General features: G+C 29.0%; 2 pseudogenes; both read right to left on the reverse strand.

The window, feature by feature from the left end:
* Positions 1–1,516: 1,516 nt before the first annotated feature.
* Positions 1,517–3,973, reverse strand: LOC136086418 (cytochrome c oxidase subunit 1-like; annotated as a pseudogene).
* Positions 3,974–4,201: 228 nt separating this feature from the next.
* On the reverse strand, positions 4,202–5,737 carry LOC136086633 (NADH-ubiquinone oxidoreductase chain 4-like; annotated as a pseudogene).
* Between the last annotated feature and the right edge of the window lie 263 nt (positions 5,738–6,000).

Raw genomic sequence — 6,000 nt, forward strand, 5'->3', positions numbered from 1 at the left:
CAATACTCTCTGATCGATTGGAGGGGGAATTTGAACTTAAAATGGATCTCACTTCTGCTGCAGGATGGGGATCACAGTGGCTGGTAAACTTTAACTCAGATCAAACTCAATTTTTTTCGCCAATTGTTATCGCAATAATTTAGATCTTTCTATATTTATGATCAGTAATGTACTCGTTGAGTCATCTGCTCTTCATCTTTTAGGATTAACTCTTACTTCGGATCTTACTTGGAAACCATATCTCAAATTGCAAAATTATCATCTGCTAAGGATGCATCCTTTTATAGAGCTCAACACTTTCTTACTCCGGATTCTATTCTCTATCTCTATAAATCACAAATCCGGTCTTGTATGAAATACAGTTGCTATATCTGGAGTGGATCTTCTAATGATGTCTTTCTCTTTTAAACAAGGTGCAAAAACGCATTGTTAACATAGTTGGACCTGCTCTTGCCGCCAGCCATTAACCATTATAACATCGTCTTAATGTTGCTTCTCTTTCTCTTTTCTACAAATACTATAATGGACTGATCTCTTCTTTGTTGCACAGCTAGTAGAAGTTCCTGACAATCATCCTAAATCAAAATCATCCTGATTTTGAACTTTGTTCACAAAATCTGATAGTAGTTTTTGCAGCCCTTTCAGAGCTATCGTTCACTGCTTCAAATTTACTTACAAAATTGGAAAATTCGTTGAACTGGTCAACAAAGCACCACATAGAAGCAGGACATTTTAACGAAAGTTTGTCCTCCATTCTTGTTGGATTAAGTAAACTAAAGATGAACCAAGGCGTTTTCTCCTATTAATGGAGCGAACCCTGGTGGCTCTTCTTATTTAAAGTTCAGCTCTTTTGTCGAGTTTAGCTTCTCTGAATGCTTTAAATGATCTGGAACTGGTTTGGAGAGTAATGTTTTAGCAATGTTTTTTCTCTCCACGTCAGGAAGATAACGATTTAGGAGAGTAAGTGGAACCATGGTTTCACCTAAGTACCAGGTGTGTCTTGCCATTAACATCGTTGTTCTTCCAAATGCATTTAGATCTCTTTTCGAACCAGAGTTGTGTTTCTCCACATATTCTTTGTGTTGCACCATTTGTCAACAGGCTTTTACATTCTGGAATGATGCAGCTGAGGGCAATCGGGTTCTCAGAAACCAGACAGAGTAGAAAATTGAGATAAATTCTGACATTGACTTTAGTTCATTTTTTTGCGCAGCAATTAAATCATATAGCAGCTGTGCACTTAGTATCTGAATCTTCAAATAGTAACTGGCTTTTGACATGGACCTAGCATGAGAAACACAGCCTGGAGCTCGAACTTTGAAAACAGTTTCAGAACACAGATACATCAGGGTAAGTTCCAATAACTCTCTATAATCCCCTATGGGAAATATGTCAGTGTTCAGTGCATCCGTGCAGCTGAACACTGACATATTTCCCATAGGCGAGTTGGTGCAGCGCGGGGCCCCCTGCGTTAGCCACAGCAGGGGGTGCGCCAGTGCTGCGCCTGGACTGGGGGGGTCGGGTGATCCTCTTTTAGGAGAGAAGAAAACCGAAGAATTTTTTTTATTCCCTGTTTTTAATGGGTTGAGTGATTTATAAAAGGTAGTTCGTAAAAAGTATGGTGGCTAGGAGGACAATTTAGTGATCATTCTAAAGTATTTGTTTTTTCAATGTCTAAATTATTTCAAGAAATAAATTTTTCTTCTGATATAGAGCATCAAAATATACATAGATAAATCAAACCACTCCTATAATAGAAATAATTGAACCTAAAGAACTAATGGTATTTCAAGTAAGTAGATCTGGAAAGTCTGCATATCTTCTAGGCATTCCTACTAATCCTAAGAAATGTTGTGGAAAGAAGGTTAAATTTACTCCTATAAAAGTAATTCAAAAATGAATTTTACCAAAAGTTTCATTAATAGCAAATCAAGAGATTTTTCCAAATCAAAAGTAAAATCCCCCAAACATAGCAAATACTGCACCTAATGATAAAACATAATGGAAATGAACTACTACATAATATGTATCATGTAATAAAATGTCTAGTGATCCATTAGCTAAAATCACGCCAGTTAAACCACCTAAGGTAAATAAAAATATAAAGCCGGTAGCTCATAACATAGGTGTAGATAAATTAATCCTTTCTCCATACATTGTTGCTAGTCAACTAAAAATTTTAGTTCCTGTAGGGACAGCAATAATCATAGTAGCTGCTGTAAAATAAGCTCTAGTATCAACATCCATACCTACAGTAAACATATGATGAGCTCAAACAATAAAACCTGAAAAGGCTATAGCTAATTGAGCATATATCATACCTAAATATCCAAAAACTTGGTTTTTTGAGCTGAAAATAGGAATAATTTGTGAAATAATTCCAAATCTTGGAATTATTAAAATATATACTTCTGGGTGACCAAAAAATCAAAATAAATGCTGATATAAAACGGGATCTTCTCCTCCAGCTGGATCAAAAAAAAGTAGTATTAAAATTCCTATCAGTCAATAACATAGTTAATGCTCCTGCTAAAACGGGAAGAGAAAGAAGTAATAGGAATGCCGTTATTAAAACAGATTATACAAATAAAGGAAGCTTATCAAATGTTAAACCTGGTGTTCTCATGTTGAAAATAGTTGTAATAAAGTTAATTGCTCCAGCAATTGAAGAAAAACCGGCACAGTGTAAACTAAAAATAGCTAGATCTACAGACCCTCCTGAATGAGCTAAAGGCCCAGATAAGGGGGGATAAAATGTTTAACCTGTTCCTCCTCCTTGTTCTACTAAAGATGAAGTTAAAAGTAAAATTAATGCAGGAGGAAATAGTCAAAAACTTAAATTATTTAGTCTGGGAAAAGCCATGTCTGGTGCTCCTATATATATAGGCACAAATCAATTTCCACAACCTCCTATTAGGACTGGCATGACTAAAAAGAATATCATTACAAAAACATGAGCTGTTACTATAACATTATATAAATGATCATCTCCTATTACTCTTCCTGGTGCTGAAAGTTCTAATCTAATTAACATACTTAAAGCAGTTCCTATCATTCCAGAAAATGCCCCAAAAATTATATATAAAGTTCCTATATCTTCGTGATTAGTTGAAAACATTCAACGTGTGATTCAATTATACACTTATCTTTTGAAAAAACAAGTAATTTTCTAATTTTCCTATTGTTGGAATTATTAATAAAAAATAAAAAAAATAAAATAAACTAGAAATTATACTGATTATTATATAAGGGTTTTCTATAGGTTTAGAACCTAACCAAGTTAATAAGATGAAGTTTGCTATAAACATCCAATATAATAATTTTCCTATGTGTCTAAAAGTTAATGAAAAAAATTTATTAGTATGTAAAAATGGAATAGCAAATAAAATTATTATACTCAAAATTAAAGCTAAAACTCCTCCTAACTTGTTAGGAATTGATCTTAATAAAGCATAAGCAAATAAAAAATATCATTCTGGCATTTGAACAGGAGTTACTAATGAATTAGCGTTAATATAATTTTCTGGGTCACCTAGAGTATTAGTATAAAAAAATACTATAAATAATAGAATAAATATTAGTATAAAAAATCCATAAATATCTTTTATTGCAAAATACCAATGAAATGGTACTTTATCAAAAATACTATTAATTCCTAACGGATTACTAGATCCAACACTATGGATTAGTACTATATGAATTAGAATTAAAGATGCTAATACAAATGGAAATAGATAATGTAAACTAAAAAATCTACCTAAAATGGCATTATTTACACTAAATCCACCTCAAATTCATTGAACTATGTCATCTCCTATATAAAAAATTGCAGATAAAAAATTTATAATTACAGTAGCCCCTCAAAAGGACATTTGTCCTCAATGCAATACATAACCTATAAAAGCAGTAATTATCATTACTATAAATATAATTATACCTGAAAATCAAATAGGTTTTTTTTGATAACCCCCATAGTTTAAACTTTTGCCTATGTGAATATAAACACAAATAAAGAATAAAGAAGCTCCGTTTGCATGAATTGATTTTAATAAAAATCCATAATTTACATCTCTGCATATATGAATTATTGATTTAAAAGCTAAAATTATACCTCCACAATAATGCATAGCTAAAAAAATTCCAGTAATTAATTGAATTGCAAAACACAATCCTAATAAAGATCCAAAATTTCATAAGTAATTTATATTTGATGGGGAAGGAAGATCGATTAAAGTAGAATTAATATGTTTTATAAGATGATTGTTTTTTCTAATTCTCAGTATATAGAAATGTTAGTATAAGAACTAAATAATATGGAATCAATAAGTATGTTTGGATAATTCCCTAACACAATAATAAACACTATTAATGGTAATAAAGATTGAAATTCAAAACCTATTATATCTCTTGAAAATTTTAGATAAGGCGAACGAAAACCAAAAAACATTCTATTGTAAACCCATAAAGAATAAATTAGATTTATGAAAACCCCTAATAAAATTAATAAAATTATAAACAAAGAAAATTTAAAAGCTGAAATTATTAAAAATAATTCAGCTACAAAATTTAATGTTAAAGGAAATGAAACATTAGCTAAAATTAAAGTAAATGTACTTATACTTAAAACCGGCATAGTAATAGTTAAACCTCTAAAATATTTTATAATTCTAGAATGAAATCTAAAATACACAATTGAAGTAATAATGAATAAACCTGAACTAGATAAACCATGAGCAATCATCATTAACATTGACCCAACTAATCCTTTAATAGAATGTGAAAAAATACCTATACTCACTAAACTTAAATGAGAAACTGAAGAATAAGCAATTAAACGTTTTATGTCTATTTGACGACATGTAGTTAAAGCACCATAAACTATAGCTACGATACTCATTATAATAATCAATGGATAATAAAATTGAGAAGCCAATGGAAAAATTGGATAACAAAACCTAATTAAACCAAAACCTCCTAATTTTAAAAGTATTCCTGCCAATAGAATTGAACCTGCTATTCGTGCTTCTGCATGAGCTTGAGGAAGTCAAATATGAAATGGTACCATTTGTATTTTTACAGCTAAACCTACAAAAAACCCTATAAATAATCAAAATTGAATATTATATGGAACTTTTATGATTAATAAATTTTCATAGTTAGTAGTCCCAGTTAATGAGTATATTTTAAATATACTTATTAGCATTAATAAAGATCCTATCAAGGTATAAAAAAAGAAATATAAAGCAGCTTTAATTTTTTCTTCCCTATAACCTCATATACCAATCATAATAAATACAGGTATTAATATACTTTCAAACAAAATATAGAACCATAAAATATCTAAAATAGAAAATACTGTAATTAATAAAATAACTGATATAAATAGCAATATATTAAATTCTTTTTTAAAATATTTTATAGATTTTAAGCTTATTAATATACATATAGGAGTTAATAAAATACTTAAGCCTATAAAAAATATAGATAAACTATCAATAGAAAGAATAAAATTATTTCAATTATTAAATATCGAATTAATTAATAATCAATTAAAATTTAAATTAAATTGAAAATTGAAAATTTTATGATTCAAAGTAAAAAATAATATAAAATAAAATAACAATATTAAAGATCAAAACAAAGAAATATTAAAAATATTTTTATTATTTCTTTGAACTAACAAAATATTTATTATGCTTAAAAATGGAATTAATAAAAGAAAGGTTAAATACATCATTTATTAGATGAGCCTCAAAAAGCCCATAATAAAGAACTAGTAATAATAATAAATGATAGACTTAAAGGTAGATAAGATTTTCATAATAAACCCATTAATTGATCAAATCTTAATCTAGGAAAAGAAGTTCTAACTCAGATAAATAAAAAAACAAATACAATCATCTTTAAAAATAAAATAAAATTATTATTAAAGAAATAATTATTTCAATTTCCAAAAAATAAGATTACAAAAAAAGCACTGGTAAATATTATATGAGAATA

Source organism: Hydra vulgaris, chromosome 10 (assembly GCF_038396675.1).
Source record: "Hydra vulgaris chromosome 10, alternate assembly HydraT2T_AEP".
Lineage (NCBI taxonomy): Eukaryota > Metazoa > Cnidaria > Hydrozoa > Anthoathecata > Hydridae > Hydra > Hydra vulgaris.